The following is a 22,156-nucleotide window of genomic DNA, read 5'->3' as shown; positions in this document are numbered from 1 at the left end:
GCGCCAGTTCTATCCCCGGCCACTGGGCGAGGGTCCCACATGGCGCGCAGACCTCTCTGCCGCCCGCTGCTCCCCTCAGCAGTGTACTTAGTCACTCTGCCTGTTCTGCTCTCCGCTCTGGCTCTGGTGAATTCTCTCACCCTCCCGCGCTTCTGACTGTACCCAGTGCTTGTATAAATAAATAAATAAATAAATCTTTAAAAAAAAAAAAAAAGATTTATTTATTTATGCATACAAGAACTGGAGGACAGGCCAGAGGTGTGCGGGTGGTGTGGGGGCGGTGAGAGGCCTCACCAGAGACAGAGTGGGGAGCAGAACAGGCAGATCTACCGAAATACACTGCTGAGGGGAGCAGCGGGTGAGAAAGGAGAGGTCTGCTGCACCATGTGCCTGGCCTGCTGGGATTGAACTCGCGCTGCAGAGGCTGCAGACAGCTTCACAGCGCTGCGCTCAACAGCTTGTGCCACCAGGGAGGCCCTGCACCTTCTTTTTTAAATTGCTGCTACATGCAACCTACATGGAACTTGCCTGCTCCATTTCTGATAGCCTGAAAGGCCATACTACAAGAGGTAAGCCTCACCACCAAGAATCCCAACAGGACAGCCTGATGAGCTTTATGGAAAGAAACAGATGTAACAAGATGGACTGGGGGAGACATCCACAACCCTTCATGTATCTTGAGTTCCTTGGGTTCACTGCCTGACCCAGAGACACAGGGCAGGTCCTTGACTGGAGATCTAGATGTTTCCCAGGTTACAGAGGAGTGTCCAGAGGAGAGATTACTTGACTCTCAATATGAGAAAGGGTTCATTATCTTCCCAGGCTTCTCCACTGTCTTGTTTCCTTCCCCTAAGGCTGCAGACTGGGGTGAGACGAGACAGGAAGCATGTGCTCCCTGCAGGCCTCTCCCCGCCCCTGTGGCTGAGGACCTTCCTTCCCCTGGTTCTGGCCACCCTGCTGCACCTTCACCCCGGCACTGGAAAGCATCCATTGCCCCCTTATTTCTGCCCGGTCCACTCCTGGCCAGACCTATTCCTTCTGGACCTCAGCTGAATCTGGTTAGGTTGTTCTGGGAAGGTGCTCACGTCCAGGCTTGAGTCCGAATCAACAGCCTCCCACCTGCTCCTCGGGGTGGTCAGCATGTCCCAGAAAGGGTAAGGACTGGTTCAGCGTCGGTCACCAATTTGTTTTCAACTTTCTCTTCTCCCTGTGCAGTAAGACGGAGCCAGCCAGCCTCACTGAGATGTGGGGAGGGAGGCGCAGGGGACATGGGTGACCACTGGCATTTGTAGCTATCACTCGAACCTGAACCGTAACTACTGGCTTCCAAAGGTCTTAGGGGGTCACTGTCTCTCTCTGCCCTTAACTCCGCATTCAGCAGTTCAAGACCTCAAACCCCGGGCCCTCAAGCTTACTGGGATTCTGAGTGTGACTGGGGGCGGCGCAATGTGGAGGTCATCTAAACATAGGCTCTGCCCGCAAAGGCTCATGTGCTAGAGAGACCAGTCCTTTCCCTCTGCAGGGAACCTGTCCTTGGGCCAGGAGACCCTAGGCCATGAGCACATGGCCCCCTTCTGGGGAGCTTTCACCTGGTTCTGGCCACCCTGCTGCACCTTCACCCCGGCGCTGGAAAGCATCCACTGCCCCCTTATTTCTGCCCGGTCCACTCCTGGCCAGCCCACAAAAATCCATTCAGCCATCAGCCCCTTGGACACTGCCTGCCCGGGTCATGGTTCGTTTGTGTCTCCGCATCTACGTCACCATGTGCCACGACCCCTTCACAGCTTCCTCTTCCTCTGTTCTGCCCTAGGGTGGGACTCAGGTGGCAAGTGGGTTTCAAGTCCCATATGTGGGTGGGGGACCCCTGGGTGGTGGCACCTGGAGGATCCTAGGGCTCCTGCTGCTCAGAGCAGGGGCAATAGGTGCTGACTCAGAGAACTGACTACAGCAGCCTCAGTGGGCCCTCCAGGATGCTGGCTGGGCTCGGACTCATTAGATGCTTCTTTTCATTCTCCAGGAGAGCCAAGGTCTTGCAGATTCTTACTCCTTTCTTGTCAGTCACCTAAGTGGATAAAAGATGAACTTTCTATCTAAGTAAAAACAAGAAGCCAGAAATTCCAACTGCCCACTTACAAGTGTATCTGGACCAATGCCCACTGCCTCTGCCATGATGCTAGTACCTGATGGCAGAATTCAGGACCAAAACCATATCACATGCCCTGGCCTTCTTTCACTCCATCCTCAGAAGGTGGGGATGAGCTGTTTAGCATCTAGCATCAGAACTGAAAACAAGGCCACTGGTGACATTTCCATCAGTACAAGGCTCCTTGGTGCTTGAATAAACCAGAGGCATCCTGAGTCATAGGCTAGAACTGAATGTCAAAGCAGGTACGGCCAGTCCATAGGCAAAGTCTGGTCCAAGAGAAGCTTCTTTTAACTTGGTTTGTGCTAAAGGACACCCTTCAGTTTAACCTGAGCTACTTTTACTGACTGATCTCTAAGATTACACATTGACCACAAATGGTTGGAACCTTGAAGTTCTTTTCCTCATCACTTTTTTATCCCTTTACCCAACCCAATTTGAGGAAAGAAAGACCAACTTGAGGATCTTGCCTTGAAGGTCACAGGCACCTTTGAAAGTTCTTTCAGAACTACACGGCCCCAGACTAGACTCCTGTCCAGCGGAGTCCCTGTTCTTGACCCTTTCTGTTCCTTCTGTGTGAGGTATCAGCTGCAGCCCTAAATAAGATGGAGGCTGCAGGGAGGCCTGGGAATTCAACCCCCACCGCCCTCTACTGGCCATGAGGAGGGAGGAAGGGAAAAAGGCTGGATTCCCTCTTGGCACTGAAATTGAGATGGGCTTTGTGTCCCAGAATGAGGGGACACATCTCACCAGAAGCTCAAGGTTTATCCTTCCTGAGCTGGGCTGGGTGAAGGCAGGCAAAGGCAGCACCGTGAAGTCAAAGCACCACGGCCAAGGCCACAGACCGTGCACACTGGTCAGGGCGGTCTGCAGCTGAGACAGGCAAGCCCAGCCTGCCCCTGCACTTACAAGGAGGGTCAGGGCTTAGGAGGGAAGACAAGGCCACTGCCTGGGCAGGATTCACATCACACAGTTCCGTACCACGTGCAACACCAATTGTATTTGTTAAAGGGATACAGAGAAATGAGACACACAAAACTGGGGAGACGGGACATTGTACATGCTAGGACCCCAGAACCCCTCACATCCATCCACGCCACTGTCAGTCTTTGCTACTTCTTCATACTCCCTCTCCATGGCAACCAGGTCTTCTAGGGCTCAGAGAAACCCCATGGCTCCATGTCTTCGCTCAGATGCCAGCACACAAATGCCACTTGGCAAACAGGTCACACTGTGGCTGAGGCGGTCCCAGGCCTCAGTAGCCCTGGCTCTGGAGGTTCTGAGCATGTAGACAGCATGCTGCACCTTGGCCAGGTCTCCCCCAGGCCCCACTGTGGGTGCTGGCAGTTGATGAGAACCTAAAAAGCAGAGTCACAGGGTAAATGCCTAGTTCTGGGCCCCCAGAAGAGTTTGCACAAGGACTGCCCTGTGGGGAAGGACAGTTCCTGGTGGTTGGCATTTGCCAACTGCTAAGAAACAAGGGGATAGAGGAGCAAGTTCAATACCACAAGGCACATAAAAATCATGCACGTGGGACACTGAGACTGGTCCCTTCGAAGTCACAATCAAGAAAAAGTATGGACAGTTTTCATTAAGAGACAAAAAAACCAATCTCTTGCCTTTGATTCCACCTTGATGTTCATAACAGACCATGGAAAACTACTGAGTATTGTTACTTGGAGACTACTCATTTTGCTAGCACACTGGACTGGAGGTTTTAAATGGATCATCAAAGGAAAAACAGAAGAAGCAGATGTTGAACTACAGTCTGGTTCTGCAGCCTCCCAGTTTTTTCTAGATTAGGAAATGAATAGTTTAAAAAAGTTTCAAACACTGTGGGGATCTCCGACTGGATATAACCTGACCTGCTTGAGACACAGGTCTAGTTAGCATGTGTGAACACATTTCACAGTCAGCATTCCAGATACATGAAGGCTCCACTTCCCCTTAAGCTCTTGAGGCAGCTGCTTGACAGGCAGCCTGCTCCATGCATGCGTGTTTCTTCACATGGAGCTGAAAAGAGAGTCAGCCTCCCGACATCCTACCTTTGAGTCTAGGTCTCAGCCACAGGACGAGTCTTTAATCCCAGCAAGCAGTTATTATTATCTTTATGACCCGGAGAACCCGCCTCCTTCCCTCTGTGGGCTCGTCCGCCGCCTTGTAACAGGGCGGGGAACCTGTATGGGATTCCTATATGCCGACCTGCCACCTTTCATCTTCCAAGACTCTGCCTGGAACAAAACCCATAAAACATCAACCAGGTCGTATGCCCAGTGCCCTGTGGGAATATGAACTGATAACAGGTTGGGGCAGAAAGTGAGGCCGCCTCATCACTTCAAAAGGAAGAGGCTGTAATCACAGACCTTCTGACCCACGCCTTGCCCCTATCTGGATGGTGGGCCCTTCTGGCTTCCAAAACACTCCCTTCCCCAGGGTGGGGGGGCAGACTGAGTGGCTACAGCATGCTGGTGGTAGGTGAACAGCTCACCAGGGAGAAGTAGACTTGTCCACAGGGAATCGGCTTGGCCTAGACTCCAAGTGTCCACGTTGAGCACGCCATGGAAATACAGGTGGGCAGTGGTAGAAAACCATCTGGCTGAGGCTCTGCCGAGGCTGGTGGACTGAGGCTGCTCATGACCAGGTGCAGTAACACAGATCAAAGAAGTCTTCAATGCCCAAGTCAGTTTGCAACTCTCATGCTCTAGGGTGGCAGGTTAGTCGAGTTGTTGGCTCTACAATTGATGTGTACGCTCAGGGGCCTGGGGCGAGAACAAACTGCAACTTGAGCTTCTTGTTATAGTGCACAGAAAGCCACTCCATGAAGCTGGAGGTGAAGCCTGGTCAGATCCACCCCACAGCTGTTGAAGCTCAGGAAGGCCTGAAGACACTCGCTCTGCTTTGTCTACAGGACCAGGTAACTGTGTTAAGGTCACAGGTGGCCTTCCCCTGCCCCCATTGTCCTCTTATCCTGAAAGACCCTTTTTCCATGGAGTGCTCTTGCGACTTAACCACAACCGTATTTTTTTGGGGGGTAATATAATTTTTTAAAATTTTCTTTTTATTTATGTATTTTTTACATCATTCTTCATTTTTAAACAATGTTTGCTTCCCCCCCCCCACTACCCAGGTGTGGTCCCCATAGAGTTTCCTTCCCCAAGGCACCTGTGCACCATCACCTCAGTCCCCTGTGCTCCTCTCTCCATCCCTCTGATCCCTCTCCCTCCTCCTCCCCTGCAGATGTCTCTGATTTATAATTGCCTCTGTCTTTGTTTTATGTTTTGTATAACCACAACCATCTTCACATCAGTGTTTCAAAAAACATTGAGGCATAGTTTATACTTAACTGTACACATTTTACTCAATAGCCAATGACTTGACATCACAAGTGTACATATTTATTTAGTCGTCACACCAATCAGGCAAGTTCCATCGCCTGGGACATTTCCCCCATGTCCTTTCGCTTCAGCGGCATACAGGTGAGAAAGAAAGCCCGACAAGTGTCCGTGATGACCCAGAGAGGCCGCGCTACATGTGCCGAGGGGTGTACCCAGGGTGAGGCACAGTGGAGACATAATCAAGGTCACAAAAAGCTGGGCCCTCTTGCTTTGTGCTTTGCCACCTAGTTGTAGGAGAGTGAGGTAACACCGTCTTCCTGAATATACGGGTTTCCAGGCCACCTGAGCATGGAACCCAGGGTTCTGTAGGTTTAACATGTACCCGTGGCCACTACTGCTCCTTGGACCATAAAGTGTCCATCTACACCAGACACATGGGTGTGCAAATACCCTCCTTTTAAAAAAGGCCTAAGCCCAAGAGCTTCGCTTCATTCTGGCACAGAATGCACTCTCAGGTCACTTGCAATCCTCAGTCTCTACAGACAGCAGGGAGGAGGTTGGGACCATGCCTCCGATGGACCAGTACCAAAGCCCTGGCTCCCAGAGGGCCTCCTCCCACTCCCCCCCCAAACCCCACCATCCCCTGTTCCCAGGCCTCAGGCAAGGAAGGGGTCACCTGGGAAGTGGATACGAGCTAAGCAGAAGCCTCTCCCAGCTGGGGGTTCTCCTTGGCGTCTAGAAGAGGCTGAGCTGCTGAGGCAGCTTCCTCCTACCTGCTGGGCCAGAGCTGGAGCAAGTTCAAAGGCAACTTGCATCAGAACAAGGGGGCAGGAACCTGAGTCCAAAACTCAGGGCACAGCAGGGCAGATTCCGGCTGTTCAGCGAGATCAACGCTCAATACCCCACTGCCCAGGGAAGTGGAGCGCCCAGAGAAGCCCAGGAACTGCGGGCCAGAGAGCCCCAGTCACTGCCATGGGCCCGGGGTCCTCTTTCCTCCAGCCAGATTCAGTCTCCCAAGGGGTGGGGGGTGGCTAAGGATGCGCTGACCTCAGGAGGTCCCAGGGCACGTGGCCCTCTCCCCTGTGATCGATGGCTCCCGCATCAGGGGTTGCCCTCCCTACCCACAGAGTGGTGTCTGGGGCACAGCGGTTGGCTGCATCTCTGGTGCCAGGTGTCAGCTGCCCAGGGTGGGAGCTGTTGAAGCACCAGTTCTTGCCTCATCTTCAGGAGAAAGAAAGCATGCAAAGATGAAAAACTGGTCTTAGCCCCACAGGGACCTACATGCTGAGCCTCCCCAACTCTGGGTGCATAACCGCACAACTGGCCGAGAGGAGCACAGGACACTCCAGGGTCACTTTTAGGCCAGTCCCATCTGGGCCCGTCTGGGGGGATTTGAAGCCCTATTTCAAGGTCCACAGCTGGGGTTAAGCGTTAGCACTATGAAGCTATCTGCAGCTACTGCAGTACGAGTTCGATCCCCGGCCAGGAATGTGACCCACATGGCGTACCAGACCTCTCCTGTCTCGCCCGCTGCTCCCCTCAGCAGTGTATTTCAGTCAGTCTGCCTGTTCTGCTCCCCGCTCTGGCTCTGGTGAATCCTCTCACTACCCTTCCCCCCCCGCCCCCCACCTCTGGCTGTACCCAGCTCTTGTATGCATAAATCAATCAGTCTTAAAAAAATAAAGGTCCACAGCCACTTCATTCTGCTTGGTGAGGAACTGGAGGGGCGCCAGGGGAGTCTCACTGGACTCTGGATAGGGAGAAGAATACACAGTAATGTAGAGAAAGATTAACATCTACAACGTCATTAAGGTGGAGGGGACCGCAGGATTTTCAGGAAGAGGAAACTGAGGGGTTCACATGCAGAAAGGAGGAAGGAGCATGCTGGGAGCCAGCACCAGCCTAGTTCACACAGGCCCACATCCTATTACGGGGCCTGTTATGCCTGCGGGTGAACAGGGCCCACTGTGAATGTTCTGGAGTCCCTCAGGCAACGGGAACTTCCAAAGTCTCAGGGTATAGAAAAGTTCCTGCTTGTAAACCACTGTCCTCTGCAGTCTTCCTGCCAGGTCTGACCCCATGGAACACCTGACAGTTTCTAGGCTCTCTCAGCACAGGAAGCCCTGAGGAGCCCTCCTGAGGACCGTCTAGACCAGACCCTAAATCCACTCTTTTCCAAGTACAGCTCCCCTGACATGGCACTAGGAAAATGGATGGGCTGGGGCAGGGGAACCTGCCCAAACTCGCTCACCTGTGACACTGTCCAGGCCACCATGCAAGGCCCGAGCCTGACAGCCCTGGTCTCATGGTGAAGATGCTGATGCAGGCACTGCTGCTCTCTGCCTCCGTTGCTGAGCAGGCCCACCGGGCTGGACGTTGTGCTCCAGGCAGTGGCGCTCCCAGCAGGCTCTGTCTGTCTGCACCCTGCCTGGCCCTCCCGGACAGAGAGGTTCCGGCCACTGTTGGGACAAGCAGAGCAGGATGTGGTGTGGGTGACATGAGGGGGTGCGGCTTGAGGAGCCTTCCCCAGGAGACGGCTTTGCTTTCCTCCCTGCAGGCTGAGGACTAGCAGTGCCTATGCGGTCTGGAGCCCAAAAGACTGGGTTCCCTTTCTGGGCCCTTCCACACTTTCAGCCTTTGTCCCTCCCGGTCTTCTTTCCTATCTACTCAGTTTGAAAACAAAGGCTTTCAGAGTGATGTGACGGAGCAGCTTTGAGGCAGACGCAAGCGTTACGGGAGTAGTTTTTTCTCCTGGTGGGCTCTGGGGGAAAAGAGCAGACACACGTTGTCCCTCTCCCCAAGCTGTGTGTTCACGGTCTGAGGTGGATTCCTGAGCAGAACAAGTTAGCCCCACGGCTAGAGTGGGAGGGTGAACTGGATTCAGCGCCGTGGGGTGTCCATCATTCATGTGGCTTTACCAGGTTCAGGCAGTGATTACCCCAAAGCCCAGAGCAGCATGTTCCAGAGGAAGCCACAGCACCGTCTCGATCCCTGCATTTCCCAGGGGAAGATAACTGTGCCCAGTGGGGCCTGGAGTCTGTGCCCTGCCTTGGAACAGCCTGCACTGCCAGGACGTGCTGCTGCTACTGCCCGGGAAGTCAGAGGACTGTCCTGGCCAGGTGCCAAAGCTGCCCCCTGGATTCCTGCACCTGGTTTGCCACCAGACTCTAGCCCTGTCATTCAAAGTGTCTTGGAGGATTTTGAAACTAAACCCTGTGCAGGTGGCTGAGGTGATTTAAATCCAGGGTGCAGAGGTTAACTTCAAACTCTGAATGTGTTCAACATATGAAAATGTTCTCATGAGCTTTGCCCTCCAGGCTTGGATGGGCTCTGTGAGAGGACGGCGCAGATTGCTTCTGGGGAATTATGGAGCTTGTATGTTTTGTGCATTGTGTCTATGGCCAGGTTTGTTTTCTGCATATATTAGAAATAAAACACAATTTTATTGATGAATCTACCACCTTTTTAAATTTTTTTTATTTTTTAAAAAGATTTATTTTTACAAGCACTAGGTACAGTCAGAGGCGTGGGAGGTTGAGAGAATTCACCAGAGCCAGAGCGGAGAGCAGAACAGGTAGAGTGACTAAGTACACTGCTGAGGGGAGCAGCAGACGGGAGGAGAGGTCTGCGCACCATGTGGGACCCTCGCCCAGTGGCTGGGATCAAACCAGCGCTGCAGAGGCTGCGGGTAGCTTCGCAACCCAGCGCTGAACCGCTGCGCCACCGGGAGGCCCTCTACCACCTTTTTTAATGTAAGAGAATTTTGTTGCATTTTTGCCAGGTATTAACAGTTACTTAAGTATATGCAGGTCCGTAGATTTTAAATGTATAGCAACACAAAGACATGTCTACAGGTACCGGTCATGTACCCCACACATATAGAGTATAACACCATATAAAAACAGGTGAGTGGTGTTGCTGGATTCATTTCATTGTTGCTCTCAGTAGGGCACAGCAGTGCACAGCAGCTCAAGGCACTACCAATGAGCCAGCTGCAATTATCCCTGTTTGAAATCAATTAACTGAAGGTTCAAACTGTTAAAACACACCTTACAAATTTCCAAAGTAACTTTTCCACACTGAAAATTTTCTCATTTTTTAAAATGTGTTGAATAAGAATAGAATAGGGCATCTATATTTTATAACCCTGTAGTTGTCAACATAACTAGCAATGTTCTGTGATCAAAAGACAGCACCTAAAGTGACAAAATGGGGCCTCCCAGCTGGCACAAGGGGTTAAGCACAGCAGTGTGAAGCTATCCGCAGTCTCTGCAGCATGAGTTCAATCTCCGGCCAAGTTCCATTCCCGGCCAGCTAGGGACATACCCATATGGCGCAGCAGACCTCTCCTGTCTTGCCCGCTGCTCCCCTCAGCAGAGTTTACTGTCAGTCTGCCTGTTCTGTTCCCCACTCTGTCTCTGGTGAATCCTCTCACCCCCTGCATCTCTGGCCTGTACGCCAGTTCTTATGTGCATATATAAATAAATCTTAAAAAAAAAATATTAGAGCCACCCAAACATTCAACAATAGGGAAAATTCTGTTAAGGTCTAGCTATGAAAATGGAATTGGAAGAATGATTAAAAGCTGTGTCCTCAAAATATTTATGACATGGCAAGTGTTTATGAAATGTTGAGTAGAAAAAAGGCACAATACAACATTGCATAGGAAGAATACACTTGCAACATGTATACATATGCACAAACATAGACTTGAAAGAAATAACAGATGAGAAGATTAGGAAACTTTGTTTTTTTAGCTTTCCACAATGAATGTATATAAGTGTCTGGAACATACTTGACACATAGTAGCCACTCACAAATATTTATGTGTGTTGTAGATGTAATGTTTGTAAAAGTATCTTTAAATATCTATCCCTATAGATACATTGTATACATTTTCAGGTGCCTTTCAACTGTGAAACTACATTGAACTGAATATATAGGTGATACTTTTCTAAAATGTTATAACCCATAAGCCCTTAGATTCTTTTCTCTTACTATAACTTCCATATGGAAGTTCTTTATTAACAAAAAAGTTAATAAGGAAAAAAATATCCTGGGCAACTGTATTCAGATCCACATACAATATTCTCAACCCGCGTCGCCCCCAGGGAGGCCCTTCCACATACAATATTCTAAATAATTTCATCCAGGAGTCTCCCTGGTGGTGCAAGGGGTTAAGACTCAACCTAGAAGCTGTCTGCAGCAGCTGCAGCACGAGTTCAATCCCCGACCAGGGAGCTACCCACACGGCACAGCAGATCTCTCCTGACTTAACCACTGCTCCCCTCAGCAGTGTATTTCGTCATTCTGCCTGTTCTGTTCCCCGCTCTGTCTCTGGTGAATCCTCTCACCCTCCCGCGCAACTGTCCTGTACCCCGGTTCTTGTATAAACAAATAAATATTTAAAAAAAAAGAAAGGGTAAGAAACAAAGCAGTAAAGATCTATAGATGTAGTAAACACTACAGCTGGTATGCCTGTAAACACCAAGATGGAGTTTTGATTAGCATTTTCCCCTCTGAAACTGTTATTATCTTGCTACCTCTCCATAGCACTGTCACAATTCTTAAATTATAGGTTTCCACAACCCCCCCACCCCCAGAGAAAGATGTAAACCATTTATAAAATACTTTTTTCTATGGGGACCTTGACAAGTGAAATGTTTTTGTAACAATGTTTTACTTAAATTAGAACACAAGTTTCTTATCTAAGTAATTTCCAAATACCGAGGCCTCACTGGTGGTGCAAAAGGGTTAAGTTTCAGCACTATGAAGCTATCAACAGCCACTGCAGCGTGAGTTCGATCCCCATCCAGGGAGCTGACACACATGGCGCAGCAGACCTCTCTTGTCTCGCCCGCTGCTCCCCTCAGCAGTGTATTTTAATCTGCCTGTTTTGCTCCCCGCTCTATCTCTGGTCCCAGCTCTTGTGTGCATAAATAAATAAATCTTTAAAAAATAAATAATTTCCAAACACCTTCTTCGGAACACTTCCAAATATATTTCATGATGCCAACATTACTCTAATACACAAACCAAACAAGAAAAGCAAATTACACAGCAGTTGCCCTAATGAACACAGATACAAAAATCATAGCAAACTGACTCTGACAATGTGTTAAGGGGAGCACACACCATGACCACACCAAGAACAGAAGGGTGGTTCAGCATCTGAAAATCAATCAATGCAATTCATTGCGTCAACTAAAATGCTACATCAACAGATGCTGAGAAAGTATTTGGTAAGCTCCAACATCCAGTATGATGAAAACTTTTGAAAAACTGGAGATAAACAGAATACACCTTAACATAATAAAAGCCATTCACAACAAACCCACAGCTAATTATTCATTCTTCATGGTGAAAAACAAAATTTTTTTCACTAAAATATGGTACAAGACAAGGATGTCCACTCACAGCACAACAATTTAACACTATACTGGAAGTTCTAGCTAGAGTAATTAGACAAAGAAAGATATAAAAGCTATCTGAATTGGCAAAGAAGTAAAACAATCATTATTTGTAGGTGACATGAAAATATACATAAAGAACCCTCAAGACTCAATAGAGGGTCCTCCTTGATGGTCTAGGGGTTAAGTCTCAGCACTACCACCTCTATGGCCTGAGTATGATCCCCGGCCAGGGAGCTAACCCATATGGTGCTGCAGACCTCTCCTGTCTCACTCGCTGCTCCCCTCAGCAGTGCATTTCAGTCAATCCACCTATTCTGCCTTGATTCTGTCTCGGGTGAATCCTCTTACCCCCACACCTCTGGCCTACACCCCAGTTCTTGTATGTATAGATAAAAGAAATCTTTTAAAAAAAAATGAAACTAGACCATTATCTCACACTATACATAAAAATCAACTCAAAATCGATAAATGACTTGGAGGGAAGACCTGAAACCATAAAATACATAGGAGAAAAGACAGGCAAAATATTTTACAACATAACCTTTAGCAATGTCTTTAGGGATTCATCCCCACAGCAAGGAAAACAAAACAGAACATAAACAACTGGGACTATATAAAATTAAAAAGCTTCTGCACAGAGAAAACAAAAACTAAATACAACAATACAACTAAAACAAAAATACAACCTACTGAATGGAGAAGCACACATCTGACAAGGGATGGATATCAAAGACATCATACAACTGAATGAAAATACAACAGATAATCAAAAAATGGGCAGAAGAACTAAACAGACACTTCTCCAAAGAAGACACAGACTACAAACAGGCACATGAAAAAATGTTCAATATCACCTGTCAGGGATAAGCAGCAAGACCACATTGAGATACCTTCTCACACCTGTGAAGACGGCCCGTTGGAAAACAACAAAAACAAGTACTTGCGAGGATATGCAGAAAAGGAACCCTCTTAAACCATTGGTGGGAATGCAGACTGGTCCAGGCCTAATGGGAAGCAGCTCAGACGTATCTCAAAACATTAAAAATGGATCTGCCATATGACCTAGTAATTTCACTCCTAGACATCTACCTGAAAAATTCAATATCACTGATTTAAAAAGGAAACTTGCACTCTCATGTTCACTGAACAATGCTTTACAACAGCCAACTTATAGAAACAACCAAAGTCTGAAAAATAACAGAGAAGAGGATCAAGATGATGTGGTCCACACATACTATGGAATATTGCTCAGCGATCAAAAAAGATAAATCAGGGCCTCCTGGTGGCTCAGCAGTTGAGCACTGGGTTGTGAAGCTGCCCGCAGCCTCTGCAGCGCCTGTTCGATCCCGGGCTGCTCCCCGGCCACCGGAGGAGGGTCCCGCATGGCGCGCAGACCTCTCCTGCTGCCGCTGCTCCCCTCAGCAGTGTACTTCGGTCCTTCTGCCTGCTCTGCTCCCCGCTCTGGCTCTGGTGAATTCTCTCACCCTCCCACGCTTCTGACTGTACCCAGTGCTTGTATAAATAAATTTAAAAAAATCTTTAAAAAAAAAAAACCTCTACTTGGAGATGTCAACTGAAAAAGAAAAATGCGTAAGCCAGCTACTTCCCACATGGCACCTTCAACATGACAACTGAGTGCAAAAGCATAAGCACACTAATCAGACAATAATCAAACCCTTGTCATAAAGAAGAAACATTTACAGTGAAGTTAACACAGATTTCAGTTTTGACAGCAAGAGGACATTTCCCCAATCTTAATTGTCTCAAAAACTAACTTCTAGGTATGCCTTCTGTTAGAACAGAACAAACATTGGAGGAAAATGCACAGAACATGCTTCTGCACGATGCCTTCCACACATAATCAAGGCCTTTTCATTCCCTCTAAAAGACAACGTCCCAAGAAAATGAAATAGAACAGGTCAAAGCTAATCCCAATACTCACCCTTAAACTGTTTCCAGGCAGGAATAAGTTGTAGGGATTGAGGATTCGCTTATAATGCCCTCTAATATGTGAGCCAAGGGCTTTGCCAGGAGCAAAGTCCATCTTGGTGGCAATCTTTGTCCATTTTCTATCCTTGCAAACAACTGCAAAGCCACCTTCTTCTGCAACCAACTGTCAAATAATACAGCAAAAAAATTTGAAAACATCTATTTGGAAATTATTTCTCATTCTCACATGCCTATAGCTGCAAAACCAAAATGTTCTTGGTTGTGGCGATCTTTTCAAAATACACTTTCAAAGTCAAAAGAAAAGGCATATGCACTATTAAGCTAGAAAGTTAAATCACTTTTCACAACAGTCCACAAGCATTTTTAAATGTGCCCCACAGAAACTACTTCTCAGTTCCCCAAGGTATCAAGATTTTCTGGGAGGAAGAACGAGACTGAAAATTTAAATTTCTAATGAAGAAGAGGGTTTAACTACCTGGTCCTTCTCAGTGATCTCAAAAATCTCCAGAAAATCTCGAGAGTAGACAGAATGGCAGCATGTCGGTGGAAAGAATGGAGGCTTTACAGTTAAGTGAAACTGAAGTTAAAGTACTGAATTATCACTTCATCTTTTTGCTGAGTCAATTATCTCTTTCCAGAACTTTTCTTGTCTGCAATAAAACAGAAAGGATTAACTTAAGGAACTATTGTGAAGCTGAAAAACAGGTGGTGGCAAATTGTTTGAAGACAAGGTTTTCAGACCTGACAAGTAGATCACACAACTAAATTGAGAGTCTCATTTTACATATTTCAAATAGTAAGTCTGTTTTAAAATAAAAGAAGACCAAATTCATGCTTGCCAGAAAGATTATTAAATGAGAGAGAAAATCATGAGGATCATTTACCTTATTAAGCTGAAGCAAGTCCAAGATCTTCCTCTCCACATGTGGAATTTTCAGAGTACTTCCCTGTAATTCCCAATATTTCACAATCTGGTCCAAGAAATTCAATTTTACATGAGTTTGAGCCTAAATGAGAAAAACTGAGTTTTAACCTTACGTTGCTAATCTAAAAGCTCTTGTTTTCAAACTGTACCTTTGGGATATTCACTCCTAGAATATTTAAGTGCAATACCACTTCTGAATTCAATAGAGGAAGCTGCTAAATATATACAAAATACAAGTGGTTGCATAATTAAAAACAGGCAACAAAAGGTTGACTCACCCTCTACCATGTGCCAGGCAAAGACTGACACACTCAATAATCCCACCCATGATGTGAGCAGACACTCTGAAAGGTGCTTCATTTAAGGATGACTAGAAAAACCTTAAATTTTGTGTGATTGGTAAAATTACATAACAAGTTTCTTTATTTTCACTCCCCCTTCGTCTTCTCATAATTTGGGTACTTAAGGCCTGCTCTCTTCAAACACAAATCTGAAAACAGACTTACAACAGTGATTTCATACCAATATTAGTAAGTGCTAATAACTTCAAGATAACAGGAAACTGGGGCCTCCCTGGTGGCCCAAAGGGTTAAGTCTCAGCACTAGGAAGCTATCTGCAGCACAAGGATTTCCATACCGGGCCAGGGAGCTACCCACTTGATGCAGCGGACCTCTCCTGTTTAGCTCGCTGCTCCCGCGGCAGTGTATTTCAGTACATATGCCTGTTCTGCGCCCCACTCTGTCTGTCTCTGGTGAATCCTCTCATCCTCCCCAGGTCCGTACCTCTGGCTTTACACCCAGTTCGTGTATGCATAAATAAATAAATCTTTTTTAAAAAAAAAGATTTATTTATTTATTTATTCATACAAGCACTGGGTACAGTCAGAAGTGCAGGAGGGTGAGAGAATTCACCAGAGCTAGAGCAGGGAGCAGAGCAGGCAGAAGGACCGAAGTACAATGCTGAGGGGAGCAGCAGGCGGCAGGAGAGGTCTGTGCGCCATGTGGGACCCTCCTCCAGTGGCCGGGGAGCAGCGGGGGATCAAAACGGTGCTGCAGAGGCTGTGGGCAGCTTCGCAACCCAGCGCTCAACCGCTGCGCCACCAGGGAGGCCCAATAAATAAATTTTTTTTTTTAAAAAAAGGAAAATACATATACTAGCTGTTGCTACCACACCAAAGTGCACAGAATTTCAAAGGACATATGTTCGAGTTAAGTTAAGATGTTTGGTTCAGTATAAAACAGGAAAACAAGGTTCAATACTAAAATCAGCTTAGCAAAATATTAATGTAAATACCTCTATGTTAGCAATACCCAAGCATTATGTACCCAATTTAAAAGGGGAAGAGTTTTTTTATTTCAAATTTGTATTACTGGAATTTATCACTATTTACTACTTTTAATTTAAAATGTAAATTTTTTTTGTAATATTGAGACATAAAAATGCCCACTGGCCAAAAAAAAAAAAAAAAAAGCCCATGGCTGATAAAATATTGCGTTAAAAACAGAATGCATTTTACCACAATTTTTAAAAAAGGAAATAAAAGTAGATTACACATTGGTACACAAAGCTATTTATTACCACAACAAAAAAGGGAAAAGAAAGAAAGGAATAAAGAAAAACTGTATTTGAAGGCAATTACAGATAAAGCCTTCAAGTGCTTATTATTGTTGTCCTACTGCCTCCAAGTGTTTATTATTGTTGTCTTACTGCCTCTTCAGCAAAGACTCTAATATTTAAAATGTCAGTGAAAGATGTACAATCTTTGTGAATTAACTTAAAAATATAAATGAAAGTGATCTAGTTTTGTTTAACTTGACAAGAAAAGATAAAGAGAGCAGATATACAGAATGCAAATAACATTGATTCTTAAAAATTCTATGGCAGGCTAATAACTGAGAGCTTAGCTCTAGAATACTTTATGAACTGTAATGAACTTACCTGGAAGATTAGACAAAAACTTATCAAAGAAAATATGTCAGAATATACAAGTAAATGGGGCCTCCCCGGTGGCGCAGCGGTTGAGCGCTGGGTTGCGAAGCTGCCCGCAGCCTTTGCGGCGCTGGTTCGATCCCCGGCTGCTCCCCAGCCACCGGAGGAGGGTCCCACATGGCGCGCAGACCTCTCCTGCCGCCCGCTGCTCCCCTCAGCAGTGTCCTTCGGTCCTTCTGCCTGCTCTGCTCCCCGCTCTGGCTCTGGTGAATTCTCTCGTCCTCCCACGCTTCTGACTATACACCCAGTGCTTGTAACAATCAATCAATCAATAAATAAATCTTTAAAAAAAAAAAAAAAAGAATATACAAGTAAATGATTACTGTCCAAATGGCTTGAAATTCGATAAATTTAAACTACTGTGTGTTACATAATATTCCCTGAATAATCAAATATGGCTTCTAATGCCAAAACACGATATAAAAATTAATTTCATCTCAAGTAAATATCTAAACTTTAGAAGTTAAGATTGGGGCCTCCCAACCACTGGTGGCGCAGTGGTTGAGTGCTGGGCTGCCGCACTGGCTCGATCCCTGGGCGTGGGTGAGGGTCCCACATGGCGCGCAGACCTCTCCTGCCATGCCCGCTGCTCCCCTCAGCAGTGTATAGCGTCAGTCTGCCTGTTCTGTTCCCCACACTGGCTCTGGTGAATTCTCTCACCTTCCGGTGCTTCTGACTGTACCCAGTGCTTGTATAAATAAAATAAATAAATCTTTAAAAAAAAAAGTTAAGATTGTTTGTGTATGCATATATTACCTGAAACTTTCTCAAATGAATTGAACCTATGAATGAAGCATGGGGGGAAAAACGTGCAAACAAAAAACAAAACCCTGTACATACCTATCAGTAAGCAGGTTCACACAGTGGGTAAATGCATAAGCTAAAAAAACTGTCTGAGAGAACCATAAAGCCTCTGGTGAAAATTTTGAAAGAGGAAAATGATCCTCAAATTAACTACTAAAAAAGAAGACCACTCTCCACTTGGAAACACTGTGGTAATTTTTGGCTTGATAAGTATCTGAAAGGGATATTACATTATCAGAACAAAAATTTTATCCTCTACCAATAAAATGGCTCATAAGTCATTTTCCTAACATAAAAACAGTGTTTCTGTATCAAGTGGGTATTATCAGAGTTCAAATTTCAAGCAGTACCATATAAATTCCTTGAAATTCAATTTAAATTTACTTTTAAATACTTTTAAAAGGTTTTATTAAAGCCTTTCAAAATAAAAGTAAACTGTATTATTCAAAAGCCCTATTATGTTCCTGACTGTAAAAATCTTATTTTTTAAAAAGATTTATTTTATTTATTTTTGCATAGAAGTGATATGTAGGCCAGAGATGCAGGGCTGAGAGGACTCACCAGAGACAGAGTGGGGAGCAGAACAGGCAGATAGACAGAAATACACTGCTAAGGGGAGCAGCAGGCCAGACAGGAGAGGTATGCTGTGCCATGTGGGTTAGCTCCCTGGGTGGGGATTAAACTTAGGCTGCAGTGGCTGCTGATAGCTTCATAGGTGAGACTTTAAACTCTGGGCCACCAGAGAGGCCCTGAAAATCACATTCTTTTGGAAGGCAGTTGTGTAGGGAGTTGTAGCTTCCACCTCAGAGAGGCTTGAGAAACACCAAGAAAGTACTTTTCTTAGTTTCAGCACTAAATTAGCAACAATGACTTGTAACACATTTAACTGAGAGATGACTGATAAAATTGACCAGTGAGAGAATAAATTTTAAAATGAAGGTAAATTTTTTTTTAAAAGTAAAGAGTCCCTGTGTATTACAAGGAAAACACTGAAGTTGGAAGTAAAAAAGCCATGGCTGGGAATTCCCCAACTTGCATTTATTTTTATTTTTTAAAAAGATTTATTTATTTATGCATACAAGAGCTGGGGGACAGGCCAGAGGTGTAGCGGGTGAGAGGATTCACCAGAGACAGAGTGGAAAACAAAAAAGGCAGACTAACGAAGTACACTGCTGAGGGGAGCAGCGGGCAAGACAGGAGAGGTCTGCTGCGCCATGTGGGTAGCTCCCTGGCTAGTCCAGGGATGGAACTCATGTTGCAGAAGCTGCAGACAGCTTCATAGGTTGTGTCTTAAGCCCTTGGGCCACCAGGGAGGACCCCCAATTTATATTTTAAAAGCTGTCACCTTAAACATGTCACTTAACATGAGCGGTTTCCTTACCTATGAAAGTATCCTACCGTGGCAGCAAAAGCCATGTAACAAAAATGCTCTCATGGTCTTCCTGGTTAAGTCTCAGCACTAAAAAGTTATCAACAGCCACTGCAGCACCAGTTCCATCCCCAGCCAAGGAGCTAACCCACAAGGCTCAGCTAACCCACCTGTCTCCACCCACCTCTTTTAGCCTCAGCAGCGTATTTTAAGTATATCTGCCTTTTTCTGCTCCCGATTCTGGATTCTGTCTCTGGTGAATCCTCTCACCCCTTGCACCTCTGGCTTACACCCCAGCTCTTGAGTGCGTAAGTAAAAAAAAAAAAAAAAAGAACCTCTCCAGGAGAAGAGCTCAGAATAGATGAAAACTTACAAAATGGAGATTATAAGCCCCAAAAGTCTCCTTATGGACCTTTACATCTCCACCTCCCCAAACCCTATCCCATAAATGAAGAGACACTGGCACACAGATGCTGAGAGATCCTGCTCAGTCCTCTCTCTTCCTCCAACCTAAAGCCTGGCAAGGATGAGACTCTACCATCTGGTTTAAATATCACCAAATGATGAGCTGGAGCAACCACACAGAAAATTGGAAGGATCTTGCTTTAAAGACTGTGTAATTATGTGGTTTTGATAGGGATCTGTGCTTTGTTTCTGGAGTTAGGTGATTAGAGTAACATGGTAATGTTTTCAGGATCTGCTGTCTGGAGTTCAGGAATGCGTGTTTAATAAAAGCTCCAACCAAGAGCTCAAAACACACTAACCTCACGCTTCACATCTCCGAACATTACAGTTTTTTCAAGTCATTGCCGTTAGGGTCGATCTCTGACACACCCCACCCTCACACCGGCCCCGGCCCCGGGCGCCCCGCACTCGGCCGGAGGGCTGGTCGGCCCCTGCGCTTCGGCCCCGGGACTTGGGGGGCCGGGAAGTGAGCGTGAGGGCCGCGCAGCGCTTCTGCGCTGACATGTCCCCCACTCTCGGGCCCCAGCCCCCGCCGGCACAGCCCACACCTCCCGCGGGGAGCGGCGGCCGGGCCACCAGGCGGCCGTGCCAGCCGGCCGAGCGCCCGCGGGCATCGGGCGCGCCCCGCCCGCCGCACCCCGCCGCCCACGAGGGCCCCCAGACGCCGACGCCCCCACAACACCTCCGCCGGGCCGACCGCGGCTCCTCCCCGCCCCCCGGCCGCGCCGGACGCCCCCTCCTCGACCCCGGCCCGGGGACGCCCGACGCCCGGGGACCCCGCGGCGGGGAGGGGGCCCGGGTCGGAGGGTGGGGCGCCCAGGTGAGGGCCGCTCCGGGCCGACGCCGCCACCACACAAAGGACCAGGGGCTCCCGCCGCCATATTGAAAACTTTCCTCCTCGCACGACAACTCGCAACTCCCCCACCCCCACCCCATCACACACCCCCGCACCCCGGGGGCGCAGGCGAGGACCCACAGGCCGCCGCGGCCCCGAGCGGCGCCTCCCCGCACGCCCGCGCCGCCGCCCGCCTCCGGGAGGCAGCACCCCGCGACCCCCCGCCGCTGCCACCGCTCCAGCCGGAACCGAACCCCGGCCCGGCCCGGCCCGGCCCGCACACCCGCCCGCCCGCGCGCGCGTTCGCCGCCCGCCCGCCGGCCCCGCCGCCCCCGCCCGGCCCCGCCGCGGCCCCTCCGCCGCCCCCGCCCCACTCCGACCCCCCGGCCGCCCCAAACTTGACGCGGCCGCCGGGGCCACCCGCGCCCCGGCCCCGGCGCCGCGCGTCCGCGCTCCTCCCCCGCCGCGAGCAGGCTCGGGCTGGCGTGACTCACCGGCGGCGGCCGCACCTTGCAGATCCCGGTCTGCTCGGCGATCGGGCGGATCTTGTGGATGAAGGCGAAGGGGTCCGCGAACTCCTCCCAGCTGGGCTCGAACACCGGACACTCGGGGGGCGGCAGGAACTCGCCCAGCGGGCCCGGGCCCCCGAGGGGCAGCGCCGGGCGCGGGCCCGGGGGCGGCGCGGTGGCCGGCTCCATCGCCGCGGCTCGGCGCGGGCGACGACGGGGGGCGCCGGGGCCGGGGCCGGGGCCGGGGCCGGGGCCGGAGCGGGGCGGACGCGGCGGGCGGCGGCGGGGCGGGAGCAGCAACGGCGGCACCTCGGGCTTTCTCAGCCTCCTGCGACGACGCTCGCCGCGGCCCACGCCGTGCGCCTCCGCCGCCACGGCGAGGAAAAAGAGTCCCGCCCCGCCCCCACCCGGCGCCCCGCTCCGCCCCCGAACCGGGCGGGGCCGCGCCCGCCGCCCGGACGCCGGGGTCCGAGCGGGCCCCCGAGGCGGCCTCGCCCGCCCCTGCTGCCAGACCCTCCCCGCGAGCCCGCGGCCCCGGCACCCCCGGGCGCCCAGCCGGCCGCGTCGCGCTCGTGGCTGCGGCGTGCGGGCGCCCGGGACGAGGGCGCCCTGGGGGAGCCCGGGCCGGCGCCGGCCCCTGGGATGGGCCGGGGTCTTCCGGCCCGGGCCCTGCCCGAAGGAGACAGCGGCGCGCAGCTCCGAGGGCGGGAGGCACCCGCCGCACGAGAGCACTTTTCGGCGCTCCTGTGCAGGACCATCATGCTTCGCGTGATGGGTCGTGGTGTTAGGGGGAAAGGATGTCCTAAAGCTAAGTCCATACAGGCTTTGTGGACTCCACCCCCACCCCAGGCCAAAGCCAAAGACACTGGGAACTCCAAATCCCATCATCACCAAAGGAAGGTGGCTGGGACCTGAGGGTGGGGTTAAGCAGCCAGGTGTGGTATAAAGCCAGACACATGGGCTTTGGGGGATCCCCATTTTGGCTCTCCGCCAGCTCAGAGAGTGCTTTTTGGGTTTCCAGGTCGGCGGATCGGGTAGGACGCATTAAAGACTTTATTTCCCTATTTTCTCCCTGAGTTGTGCATTTTCCTTATTTCCTTTTCCCTTGTAAATAAACCTTTTATTAACCTTTTGTGTGTGCCCGTAGTGGAGTATTCATAAGTCCCTTGTAAGCGCGTGGGTGAGGACCCACAGCCAGGCAACCCGTTCAATATCGGTGCTGCCCTATAACAGTGGGACCAGGAGGCACGTCCCTGGATTTCCCTTTGCCATCAGCCCGGACCACGGGTTGAGGAAGCAGTTTGCCCAAGTGCCCACAGCTAATGTGTCGTGGGACTGTTGGCTGGAGGGCCAAGGTGTTGCAGAGAAGCGTGGTCCAAGAGCAGCAGGCAGGCGAGGCGGTATGTGAGAGCAGCAAA

The 22,156-nt window shown here is 49.2% G+C and overlaps 1 long non-coding RNA gene across 7 annotated transcripts; it reads right to left on the bottom strand.

Annotated features, from left to right (window-relative positions):
• Positions 1 to 225: 225 nt before the first annotated feature.
• On the bottom strand, positions 226 to 20,873 carry LOC119233717 (uncharacterized). Of its 7 annotated transcripts, none has more exons than XR_008550006.1 (7): positions 20,724 to 20,873; positions 16,706 to 17,037; positions 14,726 to 14,848; positions 14,317 to 14,491; positions 13,834 to 14,004; positions 4,189 to 7,937; positions 226 to 3,501 (listed from the first exon to the last, which is right to left on the bottom strand). It is a non-coding gene; the product is annotated as an uncharacterized LOC119233717 (long non-coding RNA). The 7 variants fall into 7 exon arrangements; XR_008550008.1 differs by having other exon boundaries at positions 226 to 4,374; positions 4,632 to 7,937; XR_008550010.1 differs by having other exon boundaries at positions 226 to 5,045; positions 7,730 to 7,937.
• Positions 20,874 to 22,156: the final 1,283 nt, after the last annotated feature.

This window comes from Talpa occidentalis, unplaced genomic scaffold (assembly GCF_014898055.3).
Source record: "Talpa occidentalis isolate TD23 unplaced genomic scaffold, MPIMG_talOcc4v2.1 talOcc4.8, whole genome shotgun sequence".
In the NCBI taxonomy this organism is placed as follows: domain Eukaryota; kingdom Metazoa; phylum Chordata; class Mammalia; order Eulipotyphla; family Talpidae; genus Talpa; species Talpa occidentalis.
The sequence above is the reverse complement of the archived record's forward strand: the minus strand, read 5'-3'. Positions and strand labels throughout refer to the sequence as shown.